Source organism: Lonchura striata, chromosome 5 (assembly GCF_050655825.1).
Source record: "Lonchura striata isolate lonStrDom1 chromosome 5, ASM5065582v1, whole genome shotgun sequence".
Taxonomy (NCBI): Eukaryota; Metazoa; Chordata; class Aves; order Passeriformes; family Estrildidae; genus Lonchura; species Lonchura striata.
Window position 1 is genome coordinate 46,231,908 of NC_140707.1, and position 8,388 is coordinate 46,240,295.

The following is an 8,388-nucleotide window of genomic DNA, read 5'->3' on the forward strand; positions in this document are numbered from 1 at the left end:
CTCTACATATACAATGCTGTATAGTAACTAAGATCAAAATAATTACATCACAATGCAATATCAGATACTTAGTAAAAGTCTGAATGCAGTCACAGTGAATTTTCTTCTGTTTTATAAGTGACTATGTGCATTCTAGCTATGATTATAGTGCCTTTTGATGCGTTTATTCAGTGAAAGAATTTTAAGTTGAATTACCTCACAACTGACACGAATAAGATTGCACAGATGGTGTTTTCTTACATGTATCAATTGATGTGCATTAACAGGTTAAGCTACAGAAACTTAGTTTCTGACAAGTCTGAGACCCAAAACTCTTGGAAAGGGAAATATTAGAAAATACTTCTGTGATCCCTATAGAAATGTTTCATACTTATATTTTTTTAATCCCTTTTTAATCCTTTAATTATGCTGATTAAGGAATTTTAAAATTAGGCATTATCTTTACCTGCTTGGTATTTGACTTGATAACAGAATATCATCCACCTTGCTCTTTGGAACAGCTGAGTGGTCATCTAGCTACATAGTTAGGCACCTTATGTTCTTGGAAGCAAGTTCTTAAATACAGTTTAGGTTTGTTTTGAACAGAGATACGCTTTTAATTTTCAGTGTGATTTCTGTTCTAAGTCCCTTCAGACCTCTTCAAAATAAATTATGTCAGGTGCAGGACATGTTCTTAATGAAATTGCTTGCTATAATCAATCTTCCAGGGCTTCACTGCAAAATCCTAAAATTAATATTAGAAGAATTTCATCTGCCTTTTGGCTGAAAATAAATGTATAAATAAAAGTATATGTCACACTTCAAGTTCTCTTAACAACTGCAATTTATTTTATTTAAATGACATAAAAACAAATGTGAAAATTATGTGTTCTGCAGGAAAATACTACTGTTTACCTCAGTTTAAAGGGAGATATAGGGTGTGAGTAAATTAGTGCATTAAACTGTATTGTTGTAAGAGCTACACACATGCAAAAGAACTTCCTACCAGTAGCATTGCATATTCCTTTCTCATCAGCTCTGACACTTATGAGCCTTGCACTGCACCAAATCTACTCCCCAGCCTGGCAGAAGACTTTTACACTTGTTTTGCTGCCTTAGTTTTCTGCCAGGTTGGCAAGTTGAATAAACTCAAAGCAGAACTTGTTAAACTCAAAGTCCAGGAAAATGGGGAAGAATGAAGCAGAAGTGAAGGTCAGTTTTTCTCTTTTGGCAGTTCTAATGTGTAATTTCACCTTGAATTAATATAAAGGCATTTATAAATTGTAGAATATTATGCTACGGAACCATAAATAGAAAGGAACTTCTCTGGACATTCAGTCATTACTTTATGTGAAAGAAGAATCAGCTGCAGAAAAAGGGAGTGATCTTTGCAGGAAATCATTTAGAGGATAAGTCTCTTGAGAAAGGTAATTCCTAGCAGAAGACAGTGGCTTATTCTCTGAGAAGATACCTGAATTTGTCTTCTTTTACAGCTGTGACAAATAATCTGCTATTTGTTCTTTTATTGCTTCTGTTTAATAGAAAAATTATTAAAATAAGGTCAACAATAAAAAAAATTAATTGAAGTTCTATTAGATGAATGTACTAAATACAAAATGCATAGAATCCTCAAGTGGAAAATGCAAGGTAGTGAGAGAATAAGGAATGGCATTTGGAGTTGGAAGAGTGGAAAGGGAAGAAGTGAAGGAAGATATTTTCATGGTGTGGTGCAAATAGGGACTTATGATCCACAGTCTGTTCTCATTTGTCTTTATTCTGATAACATATATAAGCTCATTCAATACCATCAACATGTGAGGAAGTAGATTGTTTAAACAGTTATGTGATTATAAGAATTCTTCTACTCTGAACTGAGGTGAAGGTCATGCTAATTTTATCAGGTAAAAAAAATCTTATTAATATTTTTGGATACTGTAAAACCACAGTAGAAAAGGGAGTGAAGTATTTCTGTTTGTTCTGGCTGTTGGGAAGATTCCTAGCTCCTTTGTGAAGGTTTGGAAAGAGACCTTGAGATGCCAGTATGGGAAAAGATGTTTTCCAAGTATTCTTGGTGGGCCTAAGTGTAATACATACCTGAAGACAATATTCAAAGAATGGATGCCAGTGATATTAAACTGAAACTCTGCAGGATAGTGCTTTATAAACCCCATGGGATGATTGGATAGGGGATCAAGAGAATGAACTTTTGTTCTGGAATTTGATCACGTGAATAAAATCTAAGTGCACTAATTGCCCTGCAAACATAATGCTACATCATCTGAATAATTTGTATAAAAGAATAAGTCTGATTACTTATTTAACACATGAGCCAAGGAAGGAGAAGCATATAGAACCCCACAGAAAGAGAAAGGTATTCTCTATCATCTTCAGCACTAAGGAAGTACAAATAGTAATAAACAGCTTGGACATGATGGCTCAAAATATTACTCATACTCATTTTTATATGGACATGATACCCACTTTTTATACAATGTTGATTGATAGAACAAGCAGATCTGTAACTGGTGGTAATGACTTGAAGAGATTTAGGGTTCTGCATAGTTAGATGCTGAGAATGTATTTGAAAAATTAAAATGGGAAGTAAGGAAGAGACCAGTGACAAATCTCTTCCTACAACAAACGGAAAGTAACATTTTCCTGTAGGTCTCCTAGCATATCCCAGGTCTAGTCTGCCCATACTTCAGACTTAAAATCATAGCAAATGGGATAATGAGGAGAATCCAATCCATTATAAATATAGTAATTTACAGCACTTGATTGTATTTTCTACATGCTGGGATGCATGTAGGAAATCTGGTTGATTTTTCTAGTTCCTGGGAGCTTCTTCCTTTCCATTATTTTCTTCATATTTTGGAAGCAATAAAGGAAAAAAAAAAAGCTGTACTTCTGTTTTTTAGCAATCTGGAAATGTAAACTTCTTACATGTTTGTAGCATTTATTGATTGCATTAAAGATTATAATAACCACACCCCTCCCCCCACCCAAATATGTAGTAATATATTTATAATCTTTGGGATTTACTCTTTCATCCATCTCAGTATACACTTGTTTCTTCTCATGTACTAAGTCATTGAAATCGTTCTGAAACTAGACACCATATCTGGAGATAATATGTTCTCAAGTATATGGACATTGTGGAAATATTTAATAAATCCTTATCTAAATTATATTTAATGTGCAAAATATAGATGCTGCATTCACAATAAATGTATTTGTGAATTCCTACATAATCATTAAAGCATCACGTTCATAATAAGCTGAATTTTATTTTAGAAAGGCACTTAAGCACATTTCAGATTAGTAATTTTTTTTGAACACAGTGTGATTTCTCCATCACAGACTATAAAAGCTGTGCCAGTTTTTAATTTTTCAGCAATTCTTTATACCTATTCAGTTTCCATATCCATGGGAGTTTTTCCAAAGACGTTTTCCCCCGTTCATTACTGTAGAGTGGCCAAGGCTCTGGGGCCATTAGCTTACCAGATTTTCCAAATCTTCCTCAACCCCTAAACTATTGGTGGAGGATATGCTACTCAAATGACATAGGAATTAAACTAATTTCAAGAAGTTTTTCTGTCTCAGTGCTATTAATTTTCCCTTTTTCTTCTGACGAAGAAAATCCAGTTTTTGCCTAAAATTACCAACAAGGGACCACATAGATTAAAGATGTTTTCAAGGCACTATAGCAGGCTTTCTATCATTTTGAATTCATTTCTGTGTGAACAAAGCCTCAGGTAAACCTTGTTTATGAAAACCAAATGAACTCAATCCTAGAATGTTCATTCCACCCTAGTAATTAGAGCTGCTGATTAACACCTCACATTCACAGCACTTGCATAAACATAAACCTAAGCAACAGCAACAGAAAGTGTCATTAGGACAATCTTAAGAACAAGAAACCTGTCACCTGCTGCTGACACTGAAATTTGTTGATTGAGCTGAAATATGTTGCTGGCATATAATACTGTAAAGGAGAAAGCAGAGACATCTACCTCTGCAGCAGAAGTGAAATCAAAGCCACTGAGCTTCCAAGGAGAAACAGTAAAAGGGATTCTGAATTTGGGCCTGATTTTATCCTACACACCCTCTGCTCTTGCACAACTTACCTTTCAAGTAATGAAGTGTGAATGGATGACATTTTGTGAACTGCCTTTCACCTGAAAATCCTGAAAGCTCTCACTAGGAAAAAAGACATAAGATTATATATCTTGCCTTGTGCTTCATTATCTTTCCTCATCCCATAAACTAGTCCCCTGAAAAATCAGAACCTTAACTCTGTCTTCCCCAACACAGTAACAGAGAAGAGTTAGCTACATGTGCTGATGAACAGTGAATGTTTCAGAAAGTACAGCGTGAATGGAAAATAGGAAAAAGAGACATCATTAAATTTATTTGGACTCTCTTGGGTACAAAAAACCCAAGTCTTGCAAGAAGAGAACTTATGAATTAATATCTTCCTTTGGTGATTAAAAAAGACTTTTGGTCTGTTTTTCTGAGTCCAACAATGCATAGTGCTTTAGTAGAGAAGATAGAATTGATTATATTAAGAAAATTAAAAGTATATCTCATAGGTGTCTTACCCTGAATTGGCTTCTGAGAAAAATATAAATATAGATAATATGAGAGCAAGTAATAAAAACAAATAAATATAGATTAAATGAAAGGAAGGGGAAAAAAAGAAAAAAGAATGGAAAAAGACAGAGATTTGGTTGATGGTCCAAGAAGCAACCTAGCTATACTCAAGTTGAGAATGTTTCCATCAGAAGCATTGAGAGGTGGCTTAAGGTAAAAAAAATTCTTTATCTGAAGATGAGAAACTAGATAGAGCACTAATCTCTGTCTGATTTCAGCACAGACTGGTAGATTTTATAGATGTTAAGTGGTATTGGCCATTTTTCTGTTACAAAGACATAATAGGTCAATTTCCTCATGGTAATCTAACATAAGTAAAGGGGAGGAGGATGGATAAGAGATGATTAACAGTTAGGAAGGCATTTGGTAAGTAGTCATTCATGCTTGAGTTTTCTCTATGTCTCCCAAATTCATTTCTAAGACCCTCCTAAGCTTTGTTTCTTTAAACTATTCAGATTTTAATAGAGGAATGAGTCATATTTGAATCTGTATTTTTGATCTTATTTAAGAAGTCTGTCAAAACCCTGAAGTAGAGGTACCCTATGGGTTACCATGCTAGCTGCCCATTGCCAGAAATCCAGTTAATTAGAGTGAGATTTTCACCAGTAGGGAGCAGGACCTATTTACTATTGCTAGTTTTCTTGTATTTATGAGTTAAAATACGACACAAATGAGAGAGAAATTTAACTTTTGAAATACAAGGATAGAACATCAAATAAATTTTGTATATAGTTAACTATTAATTATTTGCCAAAATATGCTACAATAATGAAAAGTCATAATAAATCTACATTTTAATTTTAATTCAAGACTATTAAAGTCCTAACTAAAAGGAAGATTCTTTGGATATTTTTGTTCATCAGAAATGAGATCACTGCTGAAGTAGGACACAATTTTTTTTCTATTTAAAAATATCAAGGTTAATTAAAATAAAAAAGGAACCTACTATGTTTCTGTGCCATACGTATTATTATACTTTGAAAAGAGTTAAAAGAAAAAATTACTCAGAGGGCAGAAAAAATGGAGGACAGAGGTCAAAATAAAAGTCAGGGGTTCCAGTGGTTAAATTTGCAAACACTAAGTTAGTTCTTTTCCAAATTTTTAAGGCATTGTTTGAAGGATGTTTTTAATGTATAGTCTTAAATAACACCTTTTAACATTTTCTGTTTTGAAGGTAGATGCAAGACTGTTTTTAACCATTTGAAAGCTTATTTTTTTAAAAAAACCCTCTTGTATTCTTAATTTTTTGTAAACCTAAACTAAGTCTTTTACCAAAATTACTATTTCAGTATTAATCAAATCGCTAAGGCAACTCCAGTCAGCAAAGGGTAGTTGCACTACAGTGTGGGTAAAGAATATGGAATATATCCTTTTCCTTAAAGAAGGAAAGTATAGAACATCTAGAACATCCAAGAAGACAGAATGTTTTGTAAAATAATACTGTTAAATATACCTAGGATTTACTCTTAGTGTATGCAGTTTGCATTAAATGCCTAATATTTCACTAAACTTTAATAAGCCCTGTGGTATAATTACATAAACCAGATGTGTATTAAATCTAGCAGAAACAAAAAGAAAGAAGGAAATAAAGGAGGAAAATTTTCCAGAGCTTAGCACAAACTAACTCCTTTTACCACTTGCAAGTGAATTTTTTTTTGCAAGTTCCTTGAATGTTACCAGGTAAATGCTATTTCTTTAAATGCATCTGGTTTTACACAATCATGTGCATTTTGATAGAACTTCTGACAAAGTTAAGAAACGGATGCATTTCTTGTCCACAGAGCCTTTTCCAAACCATATCTGAAATAGTAATGAATGTGTTGCTCCAATAATTTTGACTCAATCAGATCATATGTTAAAACATTTCCAGACATATTGATAAATTCATTGATTCTTCCCATTCTTGTGGTCACTGGACTATAGAAAAAGGGATCACTAGCCATTTGACCTCCATTGTGTATTAAATAAACACCAGATGGTAAGGATTCATTCAGTAAATCTATTCTTTCTTCTTCATAGTCATGTTCACACTGTTGCTTCCCACTGAGTCTTTATCTTTATTTGTCATGGTGCCAAAGCTGTCTCTATAGCACCTTTCATGCATCACAGCTTTCAAATCTTGTCCCATTAGTTTCATTTTGTTTCTATCATAAATAATCTACTACTTTCTCATACACTCTTTCATTACCTAATCATGCTCAGTCTTTGTACAAAAGAGTAAGTATTTAAAGGTTAGTGAGTACAGTTTACTCATTAGTATAAAATCTCTGTGACACTTTATTAGCGAAAAATGTAAGCTACAGGTAATAATTATGCATTCTATGAAACATCCATACCTTCGATAACTAGGGATATTATTTTTGTTATTGTTATTTTGAATGACCTTCCTTTTTAAACATATTACTCTCTAGGAGTTGATGACATGAAATTTCAGTGGCAAAGAGTAAGGTGCCTGGAATTCAATAATTTTGAATATCTTTCCATTGGACTCTCTTGTGGACAGGTATAAACTTAAAGAGGTTTTAAAACATCACAGTTAAGCATTATGTGGATCCAGATTTAAATTTCTATATGAAGCATAGTTGAAAATCAAAATTTAGTTCTGAATCACTATTAGTTCAAATAGGTAGAGGAAAAAAACTCACAGCAATATCATTCAACCTTGTACATAGAACTGTAGGATCTACCCCTGTAAAAAAAGATGCACATCATTTTTTCATCCCTAACTATATTCAAGAGTAAGAGATCATTCTAAGTTGTCACATCAGATATGTTGCTTATTGAAAAAATACTCTATACAAATCTCTAATAGAAAATATTTAGTATTGTTAACTAATTACTAGAAAAAGAGAATACAATCAAAATTTGGTAGTCATCGAAAGTAAAGCAGCATAATCTTTTTATACAAAACATGGTATTTGAAAGAGTCTTGTGTGGGAGTTTAAACTGACAAAATTTACCACCCTTTCAGGGGTTGGGAGTTTTTTGGTGGGTTGTTTGTTGGCAGGTTTTGTTTTTATTTTTACTTTTGTCTTTTAAATTTAGATGGTGCAGGGCAGGTACACTGGAAAGGAGAGAGGCTTATAAGGAAAACCTTCTGACTCAGTGTCTTTCTCATAATAGCCATCAAAAGAGACTGTTTTAATATCCCTGAGCACAAAAAACAGTAATGCTTCAAAGAGTTTTGATGATTCCTGGATCTCAGAGTGTATTCTGTAAATTTGCAGGTAGCATATAATTTTCCAAATACATAATAAAGACAATAAATTTTCCCCTGTCCCACTACTAACACATCTTTTTTATTAGGAGTCCTACATGAAAGTTTGTTCTCTACAGCTGAAACAGAAAACCAATTTTCTAATTCAGAAAAGATGGGCTTGTTTGTGAGGGTTTGTTATTACTTTCCACCTGCCTGTTCTCATTTTTCCCTTTGTACTCCAGGAGTGTGAGGACACTCTAAGAAGGAAGGAGGAGAAATGGCCAGTCTCTACAGATTATGCCTTCCTTGCTGCACAAGGCAGTTATGTTCAAAATGCAAATTACTTAAGTTCAAAATGCATTTTCTAATCACTCATTTTTGTATTGTTTGTTTGGAATATTTTCTGGATTAATCCATAGTAGAAACCAGGTAGTTTTGTGTTTCTGTTGAAAATCTGACTAGAGAGGCCCCTTGGTTTTATTCTTTTCCATGGCTTCAACACAAAGCTAGCAATGCATTAGTTGCTTTTTGTATCCTCTGTGATGTTTACTAGTTCT